Source organism: Physeter macrocephalus, chromosome 13 (genome assembly GCF_002837175.3).
Source record: "Physeter macrocephalus isolate SW-GA chromosome 13, ASM283717v5, whole genome shotgun sequence".
NCBI classification, from domain to species: domain Eukaryota; kingdom Metazoa; phylum Chordata; class Mammalia; order Artiodactyla; family Physeteridae; genus Physeter; species Physeter macrocephalus.
In genome coordinates this window covers 52,571,428-52,596,306 of record NC_041226.1, presented here as the reverse complement: position 1 = coordinate 52,596,306, position 24,879 = coordinate 52,571,428, and positions in this window count along the sequence as shown.

The following is a 24,879-nucleotide window of genomic DNA, read 5'->3' as shown; positions in this document are numbered from 1 at the left end:
TGTTCATCATTGTTTGTTTGCTCTTTAGTTCTTCCAGGTCCTTGTTAAACGTTTCTTGTATTTTCTCCATTCTATTTCCAAGATTTTGGATCATCTTTACTATCATTACTCTGAATAATTTTTCAGGTAGACTGCCTATTTCCTCTTCATTTGTTTGGTCTCATGAGTTTTTACCTTGCTCCTTCATCTGCTGTGTATTTCTCTGTCTTCTCATTTTGCTTACCTTACTGTGTTTGGAGTCTCCTTTCCACAGGCTGCAGGTTCATAGATCCCATTGTTTTTGGTGTCTTCCCCCAGTGGGTGAGGCTGGTTCAGGGGGTTGTGTAGGCTTCCTGGTGGAGGGGACTAGTGCCTGTGTTCTGGTGGATGAGGCTGGATCTTTTCTTTCTGGTGGGTAGGACCGCTTCTGCTGGTTTGTTTTGGGGTGTCTGTGATCTTATGATTTTAGGCAGCCTCTCTGCTAATGGGTGGGGTTGTGTTCCTGTCTTGCTAGTTGTTTGGCATAGGTTGTCCAGCACTGTAGCTTGCTGGTCATTGAGTGGAGCTGGGTCTTAGCGTTGAGATGGAGATCTCTGGGAGAACTTTTGCCATTTGATATTATGTGGAGTTGGGAAGTCTCTGTTGGACAAATGTCCTGAACTCGGCTCTCCTACCTCAGAGGCACAGGCCTAACACCTGGCCAGAGCACCAAGACCCTGTCAGCCACATGGCTCAGAAGAAAAGGGAGAAAAAAAAGAAAGAAAGAAAGAAGGAAGGAAGGAAAGAAAAAGAAAGAAAGAAAGAAAGAAGGAAGGAAGGAAGGAAAGAAAGAAAGAAAGAAAGAAAGAAAGAAAGAAAAAAAGAATAATAAATAAAATAAAGTTATTAAAATAAAAAATTATTCAAAATAAAAAAATTAAAAAAGAGGAAAAAAGAAGAGAGCAACCAGACCAAAAAACAAATCCACCTATGATAAGAAGCACTAAAAAGTATAAAAAAAAAAAAAAAAATGGACAGACTGAACCCTCAGACAAATGGTAAAAGCAAAGCTATAGAGAAAATCACTGAAAGAAGCATATACATACACACTCACAAAAACAGAAAAAGGAAATATATATATATTTATATATATATATAAAGGAAGAGAGCAATCAAATCAGTAAACAACTCTGTGAATGATAATAAAGTCTAAATACTAAACTAAGATAAACATAAAATCAGAACAAATTAGATGCAGAAAGCAAACCCCAGGTCTACAGTTGTTCCCATATTCCACTACCTCAATTTTGGGATGATTCGTTGTCTATTCAGGTATTCCACAGATGCAGGTACATCAGTTTGATTGTGGAGATTTAATCCACTGCTCCTGAGCCTGCTGGGAGAGATTTCCCTTTCTCGTCTTTGTTCGCACAGCTCCTAGGGTTCAGCTTTGGGTTTGGCCCCGCCTCTGTGTGTAGGTCACCTGAGGGCATCTGTTCTTCACTCAGACAGGACAGCATTAAAGTAGCAGCTGATTAGGGGGCTCTGGCTCACTCAGGCCAGGGGGAGGGAGGGGTACAGAATGCGGAACAAGCCTCCGGGGCAGAGGCCAGCGTGACGTTGCACCAGCCTGAGGCTTGTCGGGCGTTCTCCTGGGGAAGTTGTCCCTGGATCATGGGACCCTGGCAGTGGCGGGCTGCACAGGCTCCCGGGAGGGGAGGTGTGGACAGTGACCTGTGCTTGCACACAGGCTTCTTGGTGGCGGCAGCAGCATCCTTAGTGTCTCATGCTCGTCTCTGGGGTCCGTGCTGATAGTCATGGCTCGCACCCCTCCCTGGAGCTTGTTTAGGTGCTGCTCTGAATCCCCTCTCTTCGTGTACCCTGAAACAATTGTCTCTTGCCTCTTCGGCAGTTCCAGAGTTTTTCCCGGACTCCCTCCCGGCAAGCTGTGGCACACTAGCCCCCTTCAGGCTGTGTTCACGCAGCCAACCCCAGTCCTCTCCCTGGGATCTGACCTCTGAAGCCCGAACCTCAGCTCCCAGCCCCAACCAGACCTGGCGGGTGAGCAGACAAGACTCTCAGGCTGGTGAGTGCTGGTCAGCGCTGATCCTCTGTGCGGGAATCTCTCTGCTTTGTCCCCTGCACCCCTGTTGCTGCGCTCTCCTCCATGGCTCCAAAGCTTCCCCCCCGCTGACCCTCCATCTCCACCAGTGAAGGGAGTTCCTACTGTGTGGAAACTTTTCTTCCTTCACAGCTCCCTCCCTGAGGGAAGTCCCATCCCTGTTCTCTTGTCTCTGTTTTTTCTTTTGCTTTACCCAGGTACGCAGGGAGTTTCTTGCCTTTTGGGAAGTCTGAGGTCTTCTGCCGGCATTCAGTAGATGTTCTGTAGGAGTTGTTCCACATGTAGATGTATTTCTGATGTATTTGTGGGGAGGAAGGTGATCTCCACATCTTACTTCTCCGCCATCTTGAAGGTCTCTAATTTTTTAAATAAAAACTTTCCCCATTTTATAGAGACTAAAACAGAAACCTGGAGAAAATACTTTCTCAAAGTCACAAAGCTTGGTAGCGGCAGAACCAAAGTTTGGATATGATTCCTTTGTCCAAGCTCTCCTGGTGAATAAGGTATGTGATGAAGAGGCCATTTCCATTTACAGGCTTTAAGACTTAGAAAATTGTAGCCATTCAAAATTAGAAGAGACTACCTTATCCAATCTCCTAGCTAGCACAATCATCCTTTCCATAGTACCATGACAGATGGTTATTCAGCTTCCATGTGGGTATCTCCAGAGACAGGAAGATCACTTCCTCATGTAACAGTACATTCTAGAGTAGGGACACTTCTAAACTAAAAGTGTTCTCAGATGCTGGGAAAATAACTCTACTACTCTGAACTTTACTCCTTTAGCCTTAAACCTAATTTATGACCCAAGTAAAGGATAAGCAATGCAAAACCATCACAAATGTGATTTTAATGTTTGTGTTTAACACGTTTAGGCAGAATGTATTTCTTCTGCACTCTCATAAAGTTCAGTGTATTGGTTAGAAAAAGTTTGATTTGCACATCACAGAAAATTAACAGTGACATAAACCATAAATATAATTTTTCATTTTCTAATTAAGTGGTTTGGAGATAAGCAGTACCAAGATGGATTCAGTGGTTCAATGAAATTATTAAATACCCAGGGTCCTTTGCTCTGCCATTTTCAGGGTCTCAGCAGTGTCTCATTAGTAACACTGTGTTCTGTTTGAAGGACAACTGGCTTAACAAAAAGGGGGATCCCAAAGAAGAAACATTTTTTAGAGTATATCACTCTAAAGGTAAAAAGATTCTCTGACTTATGAAATTAAATATTGGATTCTCCTGGTAGGTATATCCCTTCAGAAGAAATAAAATATAATCCAGTTAATTTGCTCAATTATAGTAGCCCTGTATTGAATCATCCTGCTTATCTCTTATTCTGATTATAAATAATTCTGCTTATAATAGAGTTTTCCATGAAGATTTTCCTGTAGGGAAAGAAGGCAGTTAGTGGACTGGAAGACTATATATATTCCAATGTGGTAAAAATAAATAAATAAATAAATGGCAGAAACTTTGAAGTTATACAAACCTCAGTTCATATCTGGACTCTGCTATATATGAGTTGTGTGAACATGGATGGTTTATTCAATATTTTTGAACTTTAATTTCTTCATCAATAAAATGGGAACATTCATAAATAAGAGAGACTATATAAAAGTTCAAATAAATAGGAGGAATTTTCTAATTGGTTTCAGGAAGAAGAAAAAAGGAAGGAAGAAAGGAATGAAAGAAGGAAGGAAAGAAAAAAGAGAGGGAGAGGGAAGAAGGAAGGAAGGAAGGAGGGAGGGAGGGAGGAAAGAAAGAAGGAAAGAAGTTATATTTCCATAATTTACTTGTTATGCTGACTTATATATGAGTGTCATATGAGATTAGTTCGAGTAAGTCAGTCAAAAATTTACCTCTGAAATCAGGAAAATTTTTGTTTAGGATCTAAGGGCTAGTCTTAAGCTCTGGAACCCCAATCAATAAACTATCCCAAGAATCTCTGCTCAAACAGCCATAAGCATCTCAAATGATAGCTCCAGATTGGAAATTCTGGACATCATATCCAATAGCTTTAAAAAGTGCTTCATTGTTCTTGATTCTGTACCAAGAATGACACCAACCAGGTCCCTACCTTCTAGCAGTTATCCTCTGAGATAGTAAACACAGATATACCCATACTGAGGCATGGAGACAGCACCAGGATGCTAGCGGCTATAACATGATATAAATTCAAACAGAATCTTCTTCCTCCCCCACTGGAATTTTATTTTGTCTTCCAGTGGCAGAATGCAGATTAAGAGTTTAGTTGTCTTATGGCATCTTGTTACTGACTATAGTAACAGAAAAACAAACTCACCTGAAAATCCCTGAATGTGATCAACAGGATTCAAGCATATGGGAGTTATTATTATATATGACAGAGTACAAAATATTTTTCCTTAAGCTAAAGAACTTTACCAAACATCATTTCCAGGTTAAAAGAACATACATTTTGACTGAAGCTGCAGAGAGCATATTTTGTTTGCAGTCTGGCTGGCAGAAGGCAGATACAGACTGCCCATGAGTGGGAAGAAGATGAGGGAAAAGTTTTCATTGAGACTGGATCACTCCTGCAAACAACTATCAACCAGGAGATAAAGCAGTACAGTCATAAGTTATTAGGGATATGGAATTACTGGGCCCCAAATAATCCCTAAATAAGATACACTTTTTTAAAAAAGAAACAATAATCAATAGGAATCAAAATTATTACACAAAGGAGAGCTTAATTCCAAAATGAAAATAACTTTTTATCATGAATCCAATATTTTAATAGTTGAAACATTTATTAAACTAACATTTTTCTTCAAATGATTTCTCTCCATAAGGAGAACAGTAACAAATGCCTCTACCTAAACTCTCCCTTATCATCCACCACCAAACTTACACACACAGCCTCAACCAAAAACCTGTTATTCTTTCTGTCTTCCTCATTTCTAATAATGGAAAAATGGTACATGTTGAGTTTGAATTGCTGACGGTTCATCCCATGGAAGTGTTTAGAAGCAGAGAAAGACATAGATTTGTTGTTCTGGGTTTCTGTAGGTCCCGGATATACACTGACAGGTATCTTCATCCAGATCCTTGGTTGGTCAGTGTTCCAAAAGAGTCTGAGCCACCATTAGACTAGACTTGTTGACTTTTTCTATTTCTGTGGGTACTGGTCAACATCTTCAATTACTCTCTGTCCACAGCTTGTGGCTATTTTCTCTCAACATGCACAGGCCAGAGCCATTTGGAATGGCCCTATGAATTTTCTAGTGAAAACTTTAGGGGTTTATAATTTTCTTAGGAACTTACTCAGAAGTTTCTAGGAATTCGGAGGAGATGGCTTGGAAGTGGACCATACGTTGTTGCACACAGTAGTAGTTTATTATGCCTGAAAGAAATTATTCTTTGTAAATTATTATCAGGATGAAGGTGTCATCTTTTCACCACTGACCTCTCAATTTAAGCTAATATCTTGTCCATGGAACTATACCCAGGCCTGTGGCTATACAGAAATAGCTAGTCCATTTCTTCTTAGAGTTAACATTCAGCAAATATTGATAGATTGATCAGGCTATCTGGGTTTAACTTTCTTAATCTCCCTTACAGAAAATGTCAATGCAGATCCCTTCCCAGAATTCAAACTTCTTATCATTAAAAGTCAGACAGAGAAAGACAAATATCATATGATATTGCTTATATGTGGAATCTAAAAAAATGATACAAATAAACTTATTTACAAAACAGAAACAGACTCACAGACTTAGAGAACAAACTTATGATTACCAGGGGGAAAGGTCTGGGGGAGGAATAGATTGGGAGTTTGGGATTGACATATATACACTACTATATTTAAAATAGATAACCAACAAGGACCTACTATATAGCACAGGGGACTCTGCTCAGTATTCTGTAATAACCTACATGGGAAAAGAATTTGAAAAAGAATAGATACACGTATATGTACAACTGAATTACTTTGCTGTACACCTGTAACTAACACAACATTGTTAATCAACTATGCCCCAATATAAAATAAATTAAAAAAATAATCACAAAAAAAGATGCTAAACAAACTCTCAAATAAAACCAAGAGGTTTGCAGATAATTGTGCAACGAGTTTTTCTTTGACTTGTACAAGACAAACATCAGTAACTATTATTCAATATTTCTACAAACAGCATTTCCTGTCTTTTAGGCACCTTAAATCACAATATCGAGGGGTTAGAACATAGCCAGAGTAAAAGGCTCTTCTGATTTAGAAAACTGCCACTTGGATTTGAATATTCATTTGTTCATCTTCACCTGATTCATTTACATATTTGATCTATCCCTACACACTTCCCTGAAGCAATGCAAGTGGCTAGGTGATTTTTTAATTTAAATAAAAAAGAGAGTGGGTTTGCCGCACATCTTCTCTTGTTTTCATTTATGAGATGTGCTTGCTTAATAAAGTAGGAATGCTAGACAGATGACAAGTTCAAACTGTGTGGCAATTTGGCCCAACCTGAACTGCAGGGGGAAGGTGTAAAAAGGTGGATGAATGAATAAAGTGGATGGGCAATTTGGGGTGAGTGCTTTGGGGACACCACATGCTAAACACTGAAACCTTTAGAAACATTGCTCATGTGGAGAATGAAGAAGGGTAACTGTGGATAAGAATTAAGAATTGTAGATGAGTCCACTGGATGGAGACCGTTAACAAGGGGAATACACTGAAGTTACCAAAGTGAGGACAGCTGTCTTGTTAGCACTTAATTAGGATGATAGGTATATCCCTGGTACCCTATCAGGCCTCTTTCTTACTTTTAAATTGTAAGAGTTGGGTTATTAGGTATGGTCTCTTTAATTACCTTTATATTCACTTGTCCAGTAAAACTGATAACATAGTGTCCTTCAGACTCAAAACATTAACTCCACCAGCAGCGCAGATGAATAAGAGAGAGAGGACCCTGTTCATCTCTAATGGGGCTTTTCAACCAGCCTTCTCATCAACTCTACAGCCTGCTTATTGCTGTGAGACCTGACGATCAGTACAATTACATGAATACTGGAAGGAAGACTTTACTTTTTGTCTCTGGTGCCCACTTGAAAGCCCAATTTCACCCAATACAACATGTGTAAACTACTCAAGAGACTTCTAGGAAAAGAACACCTGGCTGGACCTGGATTCAGTATCCAACATCCACTCGACTCCATAATATGTACCTTAAAGTCATCAGGGTGTTTTTAGGAAATCAGCATTATGGGGCCTCACTAATTGCTATATAATTCTGTAATTCTAGTACCAGAAGGAATCTTATTGGATAATCTAATTTAAACCTCATTCCAAAACAAGTACTATCGTCCTCAATCAAGTACAATGGAAAACGATTTATGCTCAAAAAGAAAGAGTCCACATTTCTATCAGCATGAGTGTCTGTGGTTCAACCTTGACTTGTTTTAAGTCAATTATGAATAATATAAGCATCAAGCTCCTTACAAGATGCTGTGGGGAATTAAAATGAAAATATAATTCCTGACCTCATGAAATTTCCTGTGGAATGATAGAGGCAGAACAAATGTAGGAAGTTAGACACAATGAGAGCTGGGAAAAGAACTTGCTCCCTTCAGTGCTGAACTCTTGCCCTAGTGGGGTACCCCAGGGTCTATACTGGGGTCAGGTGACATAGGTTCGGCTTCTGTGCCCCATCCCTATTGATTCATGTCTCAGTTGGATAATCTGTCATGATTGTCTCTTAGGATGAGCCCTGCTCTACTCTGCAGCTGTACAGGGCCCAGAAGAGTTGTTGAAGCAGAGAAAAAGGATACCTTGGATATGAGAAATTCCAGCCAGGGATCAGAGAGGAGCTGAGACAACAGAAGTTTTCACCTTGTGTGATTTCTCCAGTGGAAATGAATAACCAGTACCTGTCACCCCATAAAGTATTTATTAATTGACACCTCAATCTTTTATTTTCATTTTACACTCTCCTAATTCTTTTAAGGGCCCCAGGAAGGTCCCCTACTTCCAGTGTTTTAGTCATTTTTACCTACTTCTTTTAAACTTTTTAAAAGAGGTAGATTCTTAATCATTTTCAGATGTTTACTGAATGTTTGTTAAACTGAGCTAAGTAGTACATAGTCTGTACATACAATTAAGTACATGCCTTTTCATGCTGTTTAAAAAAAACTTTTTAAGTCTTCCAAACACCTCTAAATGTATAACAACATATTTTTATAGCAGAAAAATAAAGCTTCTGCTCTTGTGTGCCATACATATAATTCTTGATTGATTAATGCATTGAATTATATCACGTTTTAGTAAAGCCCAAATAAGTGTCAATCTGGAAATTCATTCAGTAAGGCTCCTGTCTATAATTCTATGGAGGAAACATTTTATTAGATCAAATAAGATGAATAATTTATTTACAATAACCATTATGGAACAATATTGAGTAAGCCTATACCTTGTTGTAAATCTAAGACTTCAGTTCAAAGTGTTAGCACATCATTAACAGTACATATATTAATAATTTTGCCATGTCCAGGTCACTATAATATACATTACTGAAAAGATCTTTCAGATTCTTAACCAACCTATTTGATATCTGTAGAGTGGTTATATCATCTATTAAACCTCATCCTATAATAGCATTTATCTTGGGTGTAATGTAATTTTCAGGGATACTTTACCCAGTAGGTCTGGGTATTAAGCTAAATAACCTATATTATCAAATTTTAGAAGCTCTGGTGACAGGGAGTGGTCTTCTGTTCAAATTGTAGACTCCTATGGGCTGTGATAGCTCACCTGAAGATAAGGGAGAATTGGGACCATTATCCATCTTTCCTTGGGATGACCATATTAGTCAGGGTCCTAGAAAGAAACAGAACTCACTCCCAAGATTATGCAATAGGGAAGAACCCTTGTATTCTATTACAAGTTAATCAATAAAGGGATGTTGTCTATAAGCTTAAATTATACATAATGGCCCATCTCTGGAACCTTGCTTCCCAGGCAATGAGCATTAAGCTAAAATACCTTTGTTTAGCTCACAGAAAACACACTGACCAGGCCCACCTGTGAATAACTACAGGGAGGAAGAAATTAACACATCTCTTCTGGAGGCTGACCGGAACCCGGAAATGTTTGACTTTACTCCTCCCCCTTTCTGTATAAAAGAAGCCTGAATTCTAACTCACGCGGGCTGGTTCTTTGGGGGCGTGAGTTCACCACCTGCTAGGTCTGCCTGCTTTCCAAATATAGTCTCTATTCCTTGCCCCAACAGCTAGTCTCTCGATTTATTGGCCTGTTGTGCTTGGACTTGATAACAATTATTCAAACAAAGAAGCCTTGCTACTCGTAGCTAGCTGGCCTCAGTTGGGGAATTTTCAAATAAGGTCCTAGCAGCTGCCCAGACTACTTGTCCTGAGGATCTTCCCTTCAAAATTCTCCAAAGTGGCACCAGCTGTCCCAGCGCTTGGCAGATGGAGAAAGGAATCATTGATATTTGGAAGCTGACGGGTTCCATACAGTAGGGTAAGTCACTCTGGTGTATACGGCCAGGAACTTTATTTCCTCTCTGTTTGGGGCTTTTTCTCCAGAATATGCCAAGTTGTTTGGGGGACCCTGTTGGAGAGAGGAAATAGTTGCATTTCTTCTCCACTTGTGGCTTTTTCCTCCAGAATAAGCCAACTTGTTTTGTATTTGGGTGGGGTTCCCTGTTGGGAGAGAGGAAACAGTTGTTGGACTTTCACCCAATTTGTGAACCGGTTTGTTTGTTTCTTTGGATGCTAGCATTTGTGTGTGCAGTTGGTGTTTTATCTTGAATTTCTGTCTTTAAAAGTGGAAAATGTTTCAACTATCCCTAAAGAAAGGCATCTGAGGCACATTTTGGATAAGTGACCTGATTACAACTATGAGCCCATGAGTGAGAGGAATATATTTTATTGTAACAGCCTGTGGCCACAGGACCTCTTAGGATCTCCACAAGGGGTTTAGGCTGGGGTATCTTGGGACCCTGTACACCATGTACTGCTACCCTTGCTGTGTTAATTATGTCATTTATGGTCTCCTGTGTCATTGGTATATGTAGAACCCCAAGACCAAACTTGAGGTTTTATTTAGGATTTTCTGTTTGTCCTTTGGGTTTTTCGTTTCATTTTGTTTGGTGCTATTTCTCCATTTACAGCCAAATCAGTTTTGTGATATTTAAAACTTTTACTGATATTAAATGGAGGAAAGCAACAGGGGAGAAAAAACCTGTCTGTTCTTGTCCAAGAGTGGGACATTCCCAGGAAAAAGAGAAAGGTTCCACTTGGTTCCTAAAATCTCCCAGAACTACAAATAGAGTGTCTTTTCCATAAATATTAGTAAAAAGGGTTTAGCCATCTAGACAGGTGAACTTGATTTGTCCCATCTGCCAGAAACCCAATCAGAGTCAAACCTCTTTTGTAACTGATGGGTTTTACATTGTTTTGCCTGATTCAGAGCTAAAATTTTGGAACGGGAACTATGAGGTCCCTGTGTTTGTTTGTGTTTGTGCATGTGTTATAGATGTGTGACATTACCAAAATTAATTTGTAAAAAGAGCTTTATTTAATTGGCTTAAAAGAAATTAAGTGCTTATATAAATACTCAAATATAAAAAACTGGCCAGAATGAATTTGTCATGTGATGGAGGAAATATTCAGTATTGAACTAATATTTGGTATTAAAGTTAGCTTAAGCTTGTTTGTTTGATTAATATGGATATGTCATTAGAGTAATCAATATTAAGTATAATACTTTTATTGTACCTAAGTTTACTAGAAATCAAATAAGACCTTTATTATTCCTGTTATAAAGTTTGTCAACAAAAAAATACCTATGACAAAGCTTTTAAGTAATAAAATAGAAATAAATGAGGTAAGGGTTTTAGGTAAATTCTGTAGGAATAATTATGTTTTGGTAAACTCTATAGGAATAATTATGTTTGGGGAATGTCTATCTAAAATAGTCTCTCCAGATTTTTGTAACTTGAAACTAAACTAAGTTAAGAAGAGAATTCATTGACTATCTGGGTCATTTCAAATATGATAAATTTAGAACATTAATTGCTGGGCAGGTCTAAGTTTACCTACCCTTGCCTCCTTAGGAGGGGAAGACTGAAACATAAGTTTGTCAATCAGGAAATACTGGTATGACAGTTTACAATTACTTCTTGGTTTTCACTAGAGACTAAGGTTTTAAGGGAAACATTTTAGTATGCAAAGATGTAGGATGTGTGTTTTCAGCAAAGAAGGTATGAGGAATGAAAATGCATTTTGTTAAAAGGAAAAAGGTGATTTTTATCCTAGATCTGGCTGTTTCTGAATGGAAAAGAAAGTAAGGGACAGATTAATATGGATACAGAAAGTTGTGGAAGATTTGTGGAGAAGGAACACTGAAAAGAGTCCTATGCATGGTCAGGATTGGCTAGGATAAGACTGAATGTAATTAAGAAAATGAATTTTAAAGGTAAAGTAATACAAAACCTGAATTTGATTCTCTAAGAGGACAAAGTTTTCTTGAAATATTGAACTGCTTTTGGTAACAGATTGTGAGTTTCTTTAAGTGATCTGCATTTGCATTGAGATCTTTGATTATCCCTGGTTAAAACTTTCTGATATGTTTGACAAACTTTCCAAAGATCAAATTCTGAATGAAGTTCATTTGACCTCTAGCTAACTTTGAGGTTTTCCAAAGGGTCCCTGGAACACAAATTATTTTCTCTCTCTTAGAGAGAATATTAAACTAATTCAGCTTATTTGTTATGTTAAATTACATGGGAAGCATTGTCCAATAAGTGGTGATAAAACTTCTTAGAATGTATCATGGGTAAACATTATTAACATACACATTCTAGAAATTATATGGAATCCCTAAAATTCTGGTATATCCTGGTAAATGATATCATTCATAATTCTAGTAATGATCTTAAATTGTTGTGTGTCACAGCAGTAAACAAGTTTCTTTTCAATTGCATTGTAATCCCAGTTGGTTGATGCCAAAAAGGCATCCTTATAATTGTTAGAGATTATAAGTTGCTATTTATGGTCTTACAGGGGCTTTTGATGACTCTATAGTTATTTCATGAAGAAGCAGGGAAGAATGATGAAATCTTTTATGTGCAAGCACTTGTGCTGTTATCAGGGAAAATACGAAAAGGAAGGGAATGGGAGTGAGGGTATGTTGCTTCAAACCTTAACTCCTCTGACTGAGCTAGCTGTCCCAGCTGCTCCAGCTGTTATGCCAATATATCCACCTCTTCCACTACCCTCCCATTCCTATCCAGCCCCAATTCATGACCCTGGGGCTCAGGACTTCCCCTCTTCGTGGGGTTCAATTTGAAAATCCTGTGTTAGCCTCTGAGGCACAGGGACTTGGTCTGGTATCACCATCTAAGACCCGACAAGGACACCCAATTTGGGCCAGGAGCCACTTCTGGGACAGGCAATTTCCCTTATGCCATTATTTCATAGGGGGCCTATGTGCAAACGACCAGCCAGCTGGCTTTCTCAGACTTGTTTAATTCAAAAGATTGCAACATCCTTATAAGGAGGAGCCTCTACACCTGAAGCCCACTGCACAGCTGAACCAAACTGGTACTCCAATGAGGGAGGAAGGCCCTTATTAGAATACTCTACTTATTAGTACATCTTGCCAGGCCTTTGAAAAGGGGAACCAAAGCAAAAGAGTTTGAACAAAATTCAAGAAACTCAGCAAAAAAAAAAAAAAAAAAAACCCCAAAAGAAGACCTCTCAATTTTTGGAAAGGATTTATCAGGCCTAACAGATGTCATCTTCATGCAGCTCCTAAGGCCTCTGAAAATACTAGAATGGTAAATTTGACCCTTTAGTGGGGGGCAAAGTGCCTCAGATATCAGGAGAAACTTGCAAAAATTAGATGGTGCATTTGGAATGAACCCTCCTCAATTGGTAGCTGTTGCTTTTAGAGTGTTCAACAGGGAACAGCAACAGAAGAAAGAAGATGCAAAATGAAATGCCACTTTACTGGCAGCAGCATTGGATTCTCAGAAGGCGAGTAACCTAAAGAGAGGTAAGCCACCACTGGGGAAGGAACACTGTGCTTACTGTAAGGAGGAAAGAAAACAGATGGCCTTAGACTAAAACAGAAGAAGGAAAACAATAAGACAAGAGCTTCTCATATGGTAGATAGAGAGGAACACCCTGAATGAAGAGGCCCAGGGGCTCCCTTGGACTTGAGGCGCGCAATTCCCCACAGGATCCGCAGGTAAATTTGACAGTGGGGAATGAGTTGACTAACTTCTGATAGACCCCACCCTGAAATTTTTCACCAGAACAGCTTGACATTGGAGTCCCACCAGAACACGCTTTAATCCTGCAGATGGCGCTCATGAAAACCCCAGGAAAGGAGACAGAGTTCTTTCCCTGCCCTCCCCTCCCCACCCCAGATGAGAAGTGTGTACTAATGGTACCCCTGGGAAGGCCAAAAACACATGGGCAATAGGAATCCCATTAAAAAGGTATGCTGGGACACCTAATCTAAAACAAAATCTTCTGAGTCAAGAGGATCATTTTTCCCACAGACTGTCAAAATATCAGCCAGTGTATTCAGAAAAGGTCAAAGAGTGGGTTTTCACTTGGATCACACCTCACTGGAAATGTAATGCACAATTGTTTTGATCCCTGAGACCCTCTTGGACACTATGCTGCAGCACATTTACAATAGTACCCATTACAGGAGAGATGTCACTTTACAATGGATTCAAAAATATATAATGGGACCTAAGCTACAAAAGGCCACCCAGCAAACCACTCAGAATTGCATGATTTGTGCCAAAAATAACCCAAAGTTTGCTGTCAGACCTCCCCAGAGGGAGGCTTAGCACAGAGGAACCTGTCCCACCAAAGACTGGAAAATAGACTTTACTCAGATGTCTCGAGCTGCAAGAAATTTCAGATAACCTGCTAGTGTTTGTGGACACTTTTTCAAGATGGGTGGAAGCATATCCCACTGGACAGAAAGTCTCTGAAGTGGTTAAAGCCCTCCTTAGGGAAATTATCCCCTGATTTGGATTAAAGCATTAAAACAACATTCATCCTGGAGACCACAATCAACAGGAAAAAAAAAAACAAGAAAATGAATCATATATTAAAAAGGAATGTTGTTAAAAAGTCAAGAGATATTAAACTTGGGATAAGGCCTTGCCAGTTGTCCTGTTACGGATCTGTGGCTCCCAGAAGCAGGCTTATTAGGGAAATTATCCCCTGATTTGGATGAAGGTATTGAAACTGCATTCATCCTGGAGACCACGATCAGCAGGAAAAAACAAGAAAATGAATTATATATTAAAAAGAAACATCTCTAAAATATGTCAGGAGACTAATCTATCTTGGGATAAGGCCTTGCCAGTTGCCCTGCTATGGATCAGTGACTCCCAGAAGCAGGCTTAAATTAAGCCGCTATAAAATATTGTACGGTAGGCCATTCCAGGTGTCTGCCCAGGCAGGAGAATCTATAAATGCTCTTGAAGACTTAGCAGTTGCCAATTATGTTAAAACTTTGGGCAATATACTAACCTCTGTTCATGAGTTTGCCTGCAACAGGTCTGCCTATCCAACTGAAATAGATGGTAGTTCCATTGTAGTTGGAGAAGGGTCAAGCAATTTAATCTTGTCCAAATAAATAGCACAGGAATTTAGTATACCTATTGGGAACTGGAACAAAAACCCCAAGTTCAGTTACAAATTAGACAGAGTGCTAAGGGCTTTCATCAGGTTCAAATAGTTGTAGATAAAAAAGGACTGGCTAAAGATTCTAAGGAATATTTGTCACCTCTGTTCAGCAGGAAATAGTGATCTTTGTCCCTTTTCCCACAAGATTGTGGAATGAACATTGACAGTGGGGAATTGTAATAAGGAAGAACCTTTGTATTCTATTACACCTTAATCACTAAAGGGACGTTGTCTATAAGCTTAAGTTATACATGATGGCCCATCTCTGGGAACCCTGCCTAAACACCCCCCTACCCCCCCCCCCCCCGCCCCCGCGACCCAGGTAATGAGCATTAAACTAAAGTACCTTTGTATAGTTCACAGGAAACATCCTGACCAGTCCCACCTGTGAATAACTGCAGGGAGGAAGAAATTAACACATCCCCTCTGGAGGCAGTCAGGAAACAAGAAATGTTTGACTTTACTCCCTCCCCATTTAGTATAATGCCTGAATTCTAACTCAGGCAAGATGGTTCTTTGGGACAAAAGTCCACCATCTTCTTGGTCTGCCAGCTTTCCAAATAAAGTTGCTATCCCTTGCTCCAACACCTCATTTCTCGATTTATTGGTCTGTCGTGCAGTAAGCAGTACCAGCTTGGACTCAGTAACAGTTATTCAAATAAAGGGACTTTAATAAGGGGAATAATTACAGGGGTGAAGGTAGGGTTAAGGGAACCAACAAGGATGTCAAGGCACTGAGTTATTAACAACAAAAGGAAGTCATTACTATTACTTTGGTTAAAGAAGCAAGGAGAAGAAATAGTGTCATCAGAGCACAATGAAGTCTGGAGCCACAGAGGAGGATCTGCCACGGAAGAACTGTAGTATTTCAGCTACTCCCAAACACAGGCTACCAAAGAAGAAAGGGAGTGGAAATTAAATACTTGGATTATCTCTCTTCCAGCTCTTTCATCTCCTGCCAGTGTTTCCCATTGGCTGAGCCCAATCAGAATTCAGAAAGGGAGCAGTCCTCAGGGATTATCAGCCTTCTGGGGTACAAAGCAGGGCAGAGAGGAAAATAGATTGCATAGAGGGCCAACAGAAGAAGAACCATAATCACCAAGACCCAGGAAAACTCACGGGAAGGCAAGGAAACTGTATAGAGTCTTCTAAACCATCTTCTCATATTTCTAGAAACTTCTGAGTAAGTTCCTAAGAAAACTGTAAATCCGTACAGTTTTCATTAGAAAATACACATGGCTGAGCCAAATGGCTCTGCCCTGTGCATGCTGGGAGAAAACAGCTACAAGCTGTGGACAGAGTACTCGAAGACGTTGACCAGGACCCACAGAAACAGAAAGTCAACAAATCTAGCCCATTGGTGGCTCAGACTCTTTGGGGACACTGACCAACCAAGGATCTGGATGACGATACCTGTTGGTGTACGTCTGGGACCTACAGAAACCCAGAACAACAAATCTATGTCTTTCTCTGCCTCTAAACGCTTCCATGGAATGAACCGTCAGCATTTCAAACTCACCACGTTCCAAAAACAAACATAATTTCTCCATTTACCTAAACACCTCATATCATCCCCCACTACCAAACTTACACATACACCCCACCAACTAAACTTACACATACACACAACCAAACATACACACCACCAACTAAAAAACTGTTATTCTTTCTGTCTTTCTCATTTCTAATAATACACTTTGTAATACTGTAGCCTAAGGGACTTGTTGTCATAACATCATCTTTGATTTCTCCCTCTCTGCTGAATCTGGAGTCCGGCATCCCTTAAGAGCCACCCTGCCCTTCTGTGAGGACCCAACAGGAGTCAGCACAAAGCACTGTGCTTTGCTCACTCCATTGTCCTGAAGAAGTTTGGTTCTTCCCACTTAATTTCTCTCACAATCCCTCTGGATCCTGCGGTCAGCACTGCATCCATTAATGTAAAACCCTATTTCTCTGAAACTGATTTTAGCTCAACTGAGGGCATTGTTTACAACTGCCATCTGATTACTCTTTGTTTCTATCATCTCCATGGAAATAGATAACCTGCCTGATTCTGCCTGATCCAGAAACTGATTCACTTGAGTGCTTCCACCAAATTTGCTCCAGGCCCAGATAAGCAGAACTGAAGAATTGTCTCCATGAACACTAGCTCCTAAATTCCCTAGATTCTACAAGCACTGTGTCCTGTATCCTCTCTCTGTATTCTCTTATTACTCTTCTTCAAGTCTACATTGCTCTATTCTTAGATGTAAGCAATAATCTCTACCATCATTCCTGCCTGCATCCAATCATCTGACATCATTCCTCTTAAATGAAGCTCCCCTATGAATTCTGACTTTATCTTCTCAAATATCTTGTAAGTCTCCTCATCTCCTGTAGACAAAATTACTTTTTATGGTAATCAAGACTTGGCCTCTACTTCCCTTTTCTACTTTATTCTTTATTCCTTTTCTTTCACCCACCTAATATTCCAGCCAAACTTATTTACCATTTATTTCTGAAATACACCTTGTACTTTCTGCTCTTAACACTTTCTTTACCCTCTTTCCTGTAATGAACATCCCACCATCTTTATATGTCCAAACAACGTTTTCATTATTCGAGGCCTTCGTTCATGGCCTTGCTCAAATGGCACTTCCTTTTCAAAACATTCTGTTATCCTCAGATTTTATAAAGTTATATAGTAGCTGGCATATAAATAAAAGTATTCCATGTATCTAAACAAAGAACATTACATGTTCCTTTTGTGGGATTCACTTTCTTTTTTTTTTTTGAATTTTATTTTATTTATATAGCAGGTTCTTATTAGTTATCTATTTTATACATATTAGTGTATATGTGTCAATCCCAATCTCCCAATTCATCCCACTACCACCCCATCCCCTGCTTTATCACGTTGGTGTCTGGGGTTCACTTTCTAGCTTGTATTATAGTTACTTAAATATTTCATACATCTCACAAGATTATATTCATCAGAGCAAAAAAATAGATGTTATTCAATTTGGTATATTCCATAACATCTAAATGAGAAAAATATTTAATAATCACACTTTATGCTTTGCAAACATTGTCTCATTTAGGTCCCACAACAATAGCAACTGATATTCATAGCTCTGTTCTGTAGATCAGAAAACTGAATCTCAGAATGATTCATTAACTTGCATGAACTGAAGTCAGGACTACAGTCCATATCAGTCTCTGTAAAAGCTCTTTTTCTCTTCAAAAATCTCTGCAGCATTATGTGGATAAGTCTACAGGATACTGTAATGAGTTCAAAGGAAACTTAAGACCATCTGGTCTGAAGGGCATTTCAATATACCAGTCATCTTCAGATATATATCAAAGAATTTAACATTTTTATCAACCCTAATAGAAGCAATGTCAAGAGATTTACTTAGAACCAAAACCTGAGTGAGAACATTACAGACTGGGAAGGATGTACTTTTCTTAGAAACATATTTATTCATGTATAACATATATACAGAAAAGGCACAGATCCTGTGTCCAACTCAGTGAATTTTTACAAAATGACTCACCCACTTATCGACACCCAGAACAAGAAAAAGATCATAACCAGCACTTCAGAATCCACCCTTGTGACCTCTTCCAGTCACTACCAACATCCTCAAGGACAACCACTCTCATGAATTCTATCACCATACATTAGCTTTAACTGATTCAAACTTTATACAAATGAAGACATACAGATGGCCAACAAACACATGAAAAGATACTCAACGTCACTAATTATTAGAGAAATGCAAATCAAAACTACAGTGAGGTATCACCTCACACCAGTCAGAATGGCCATCATCAAAAAGTCTACAAACAATAAATGCTGGAGATGGTGTGGAGAAAAGGGAACCCTCTTGCACTTTTGGTGGGAATGCAAATTGATACAGCCACTCTGGAGAACTGTATGGAGGTTCCTTAAAAAACTAAAAATAGAACTACCAAGTGAACCAGCAATACCACTCCTGGGCTTATACCTGGAGAAAACCATAATTCAAAAAGATACATGCAGCCCAATATTCATTGCAGCACTATTTGCAATAGCCAGGACATGGAAACAACCTAAATGTCCATCAACAGAGGAATGGATAAAGATGATGTGGTACATATGTACAATGGAATATTACTCAGCCATAAAAAGGAACAAAATTGTGCCATTTGCAGAGATGTTGAGGGACCTAGAGACTGTCATACAGAATGAAGTAAGTCAGAGAGAGAAAAACAAATATTGTATATTAACGTATATATGTGAAATCTAGAAAAATGGTATAGATGATCTTATTTGCAAAGCAGAAATAGACACAGACATAGAGAACAAACGTATGGATACCAAAGGGGAAGGTGGGGAGGGATGGATTGGGAGATTGGGATTGATGTATGTACACTACTATGTATAAAATAGATAACTAATGAGAACCTAGTGTAGCACAGGAAACTCTATTCAGTGCTCTGTGGTGACCTAAATGGGAAGGAAATCCAAAGAGGAGGGGATATATGTATATGTATAGCTGATTCACTTTGCTGTACAGCAGAAACTAACACAACATTGTAACGCAACTGTACTGCAATAAAAATAGAATAAAATAAAGATGATGATTTTTAAAAAAACTTTATACAAATGGAAGAAGAGACACTTTTTGTGTCTGCTTTCTTTCATTCAATCCTGTTTCCAAAATTCCTGTATGTTGTTGCATATAGATGTAGTGTATTCATTCTCATTGAAGTATATGGAGTATATGAATATACTTCAACTTATTAATGATTCTACTATTGATGAGCAATTGGGGAAATTTCCAGTTAAGGACTAATATACATAATGCCACCATGAACAGTTTTGTGCATATCATTTTGTGAATACATACTTGCATTTCTTTGGGGAATATAAGTAGGAGTAGAATTACAGGGCCATGGATATATATGCCAAATATTTTTTCAAAATAGTCCGGTGATTATTCCTATTTACAGTCCAACTAACAGTGTACAAGCATTCTGGTTGCTTTACATCCTCACCAGTATTTTGCATTTTTTTTCTTTTTCCATTTTAGCCATTCTAGTAGATGTATATTGGATCACACTGTAGTTTTAATTTGCATTTTTCTTATGACGAATAAAATTAAGCACTGTTTCACATACATATTGACCACTTGGATATTCTCATTTGTGAATTGACTATTCCAGTATTTTGTCCATTTTTCTATTGTTTTTAATACTTATTTCTTTTTAACTGGTAGGAGTTCTTAGTACATGATTGCAAATATTTTCTCCCACTCTATGGGTTGTCTTTTTACTCCATTAGAGGTGTCTTCTGATGAGTAGAAGTTATTAATTTTAATATAATCAAATTTATTATTTTCTCCTTGTATGTTTTAGAGGTTAAAACATAAAAGGGTTTTTTTGTCCCTAAGACATTTTCACCTGCTCTGAGATCATGAAGATGTAGTTCTTCTAAAAGCTTTGTTACTGTTTCTTTCATATTTACACCATGATGTAGATGTTGATTTTTGTGTATGGTGTGAGGTTGAGTCAAGGTTGATTTTTTTCATATGGATATCATGTTGACCCTGAAACATTTATTCAAAAGATCATTCTTTACCCATTATATGGTAGTGTCAACTTTGACATAAATCAGATGACCATATACAGCTAGGCCTGTGGTGAACTCTTATCTAGTTCCATTGATTTTCTTCTTTGCATCTTTATGCCAGTATTAATTACCTTTAATTAATACTGTAATTATTAATTATTAATTAATTCCTTTTGGGAAGCTTAAATATTTTAATCTGAGAAAACTGAAAATGCCTTTTCTCTCTTTTCTCTCTCTCAGTGCAAATAAGGCAAACGTATGTGTCTTTTTTCCCTGGCTGTGAAATCTACATTCACCAATGAGTTAGTGAAATCTGTGTTCAAGTATTGATATATTTACTTAAAGGTTAGCATGGAAGGACTGCCACTAAAAGTAGCTATAGGCTCAAAAACTGGTCTTGCTCCTCATTGTCAAAGTGATATTGATATATTGTCAGTGTTTTTCTTTTTCTTTTAATGACTATTGATATAGATCCAATCAGACAGACTGATAAAGAAAGGCTTTTATATAAATATGACTTATTTCAAAGATAAAAGAATATTGTATGATTATTCAAATTTCTAATATCTCCCTAAAATATCACCACAGTAAAGTTCTCCAAAAGAAGACATATATAGAATTCCAAAACAAAACAAAAGAGAAAAATAAAGTTATTAGTTCTGCAGAGAAGCAAAAAACAGGATAGTCACAACCTGTTGGTCATTGCTGTCACCTTAAGGCCTTGAAAAATGTTTGGAACATAAGAGGCATCTATATTTGTTTCTAAGACTGCTGTAATAAATTATCACAAACTTCATGGCTCAAAACAAGAAGCATTTATTCTCTCACAGTTTTGGAAGTCTGAAGTCCAAAATCAAAGCATCAGCAATGTTGGTTCCATCTGGGGGCTCTGAGGAAGAATTCACTGAATGCCTTTCTCCAGGCTTTCTGGTAGCTATAAGCAATCCTTGGTGTTCCTTGACTTGTAGATGCATCACTTTAATCTCTACCTCCATCTTCACATCACTTTCTTCTCTGTGTCTTCTCCCCATTTCCTCTCTTGTAAGGAATTTGTCATTGGATTTAGGGTCTACTCTAACCCAGGATGATCTAATCTTGAGATTCATAACTTAGTTCCATCTGAAAATACTTTTTTTCCGAAATAAGACCAAATTCATAGGTTCTGGGTGGACATATCTTTTACTTGGAGGGGCGGGGGTGGAGGGAGTACTGTTCAACACATTTCTGGTGCTCTACAAATATCTGTTGACTCATCAGGTAGATACTCTCTTATTTTTTTATTTCAAAAGATAGTTTAGAATTTTTTAAATTTTGAAGAAAATTTGACTTGCCTGTTTTTTACACAGAATATAGAGGTATAAGAACTATCTACATGGAGATGACCCACACTAACACTTGATAGCACATTTTTGTTTTGTTTTATTTTTCCACAAGGTTTTTTAAGGAGCAAAGATGGGGGGAAATGGCATTTTAAAAAGTTGCAGAGAAAACTAATTTGATAAAGTTCAATACCCGTTAATGATAAAAACTTTCAGCAAACTAGGAATAAAAGGAAAATTTTTCAGCCTGATAAAGGTCATTTATGAAAATCCTACAGCTAATGTCATATTTAAAGAAGACAATGATTTCCCTCTAAGATCAGGAACAAGGCAAGGATTCTGCTCTCTTTATTTCTATTCAATAATGTTCTAACCAAAGAAATAAGACAAGAAAACAAATTAAAAGAAAAGGAAAAAAATAAAACTGTTTATTTTTCCACAAATAACACTGCTGTATGTATGTAGAAAAAACTACAGACAGAATCTACAACCAATGAAAAAAACATACAAGAACTAATAAGTGACATTAGGAAAGGTGCAGGATAAAGGTCAATGTACAAAAATCAGCTGTTTTTCTACATATGGAGAATATGATATTATATAGCCACTTTGGAAAATAATAAACATTTAGAAAATTTTAAAAATTTAAATACTACTTATAATAGCTTCTTGAAACATAAACTGCTTAGGGACAATTAGCCCTCATCAAATTTAAAATCTTCTCTTTGATACCAAGAGAAAATGAAAAGATAAGGCACCAACTGGGAGAAAATATTATGCATTATATATGTGAAAATGAATTTTAACAAGGTTCCTCATCTGAAACATGGAGTGGAAATTTATTTATGTGACTATTTTCTTTATTCTCCCAAGAAGAGCACATAATTTGTGCTATTATAACACATTGGACAACAGTTAATACATTGCATATAGTAGATGCCTTTGGGCATAAATGTTTAATTCTTTCACAGAAATTCCATTGAGAAAGAATGTCAGCTCACTAATAAGACAATTAACCAAATTGTAAAATAGTTACAATTCAAACAGACATTCCATGAAAGAAATGTGGATTGTCAATATTACTATGATAAAATGCTTAACATCATTAGTCATCAGAGAAAAGCAAACTGAAACTACAATGCGATATCACTGCACAGTCATTAAAACGGGTAAAATTAAAGACCACGACCATACCAAGTACTTCCACGGAAATGGAGTGATTGGAACTCTCACACATTGTTGACGGGAGTGTACAGCCACTTTGAAAAGCAGTTTCTTATAAAGTTAAACATACTCCTACCATATTACCAAGCATTTCTATTCCTAGGTACTTACCCAAGAGAAATGAAAGCACATGTCTACATGAAGATTTATACACAAATGTTCCCAACAGATTGATTCATAAATAGCCAAAAAACTGGAAACAATCCAAATCCATTCCATGATGACAGCAACCCAGCGATTCATCCACACATAACCCTGAACACAACCCTTCTAAAATTTCTAATTTAAAGTAATTTTATGAGTTCCTTTTCTCTCCAATTAAAATGTGAAGACTAGAGTCTGTAGAAAGTAACCACTGGAATGAATGAGTTTGCTCTTGGATTTGCTCTCACACTTTACTCTGTGAAGTGGGCACAGCAGGGAAAGTAGACCTTTCTTTGGGTCAGTGCTTCTCAACCTGGGCTGCACATTGCCCCCACTGGCCGAACATTTAAAAAGTACCAATCTCGGGGACCTCCAAGATGACGGAGGAGTAAGATGTGGAGATCACCTTCTTCCCCACAAATACATCAAAAACACATCTACATGTGTAACAACTCCTACAGAACACCTACTGAATGCTGTCAGAAGACCTCAGACTTCCCAAAAGGCAAGAAAATCCCCACATACCTGAGTAGGGCAAAAGAAAAAAGAAAAAAACAGAGACAAAAGAATAGGGACGGGACCTGCACCTCTGGGAGGGAGCTGTGAAGGAGGAAAAGCTTCCACACACTAGAAAGCCCCTTCACTGGTGGAGACGGGACGGGTGGTGGGGGAAGCTTTGGAGCCATGGAGGAGAGTGCAGCAACAGGGGTGCAGAGGGCAAAGTGGAGAGATTCCTGCACAGAAGATCATTGCTGAACAACACTCAACAGCCTGAGAGGCTTGTCTGCTCACTCAATGGGGCGAGTGGGGGCTGAAAGCTGAGGCTCAGGCTTCAGAGTTCAGACCCCAGGGAGAGGACTGGGGTTGGCTGTGTGAACACAGCCTGAAGGGGGCTAGTGCGCCACAGCTGGCCGGGAGGGAGGCCGGGAAAATGTGTGGAATTGGCTAAGAGTCAAGAGACCACTGTTTCACGGTGCATGAGGAGAGGGGATTCCTTTCCCATGTGCCCACAGAAGGCAGAGTACCACCTAAGTGAGCTCCAGAGAAGGGCATGAGACATGGCTATCAGCTCAGACCTCAGAGATGGGCATTAAACACTAACACTGCTGCTGCTGCCATCAGGAGGCCTGTGTGCAAGCACAGGTCACTACCCACAACCCCCCCAGGAGCCTGTGTAGCACACCACTGCCAGGGTCCCGAGATCCAGGGACAACTTCCCTGGGAGAACACATGGCATGCTTCAGGTTATTGCAACGTCATTCTGGCCTCTGCCACCGCAGGCTGACCCCACATTCCAATTATGACTACGGAACGCCTCCCTCTCCCTGGTTTGAGAGAGCAAGAGAGCCCTAATCACCTGCTGCTTTAACCCCCACCTGTCTGGGCAGGAAACAGATGCCTGAGGGTGCCCTACATGCAGAGGTGGGGCCAAAACCAAAGCTGAACCCCAGGAGCTGTGCGAACAAAGAAGAGAAAGGGAAATCTCTCCGTGCAGCCTCAGGAGCAGTGGATTAAATCCACACAATTAACTTGATGAATCCCGCATCTGTGGAATACCTGAATAGACAACGAATGTCCCAAAAATTGAGGCGGTGGACTTTGGGAGCAACTGTAGACTTGGGGTTTGCTGTCTGTGACTGATTTGTTCTGATTTTTATGTTTATCTTAGTTTGGTTTTTAGTGCTTGTTATCATTGGTGGATTTGTTTATTGGTTTGGTTGCTCTCTTCTCTCTTTGTTTGTTTTATTATTTTTATTTTATTATTTTTTTTAATAGACTTGATTTTTTTTTTCTTCCTTTTTTTTCCCATTTTTTTCTTT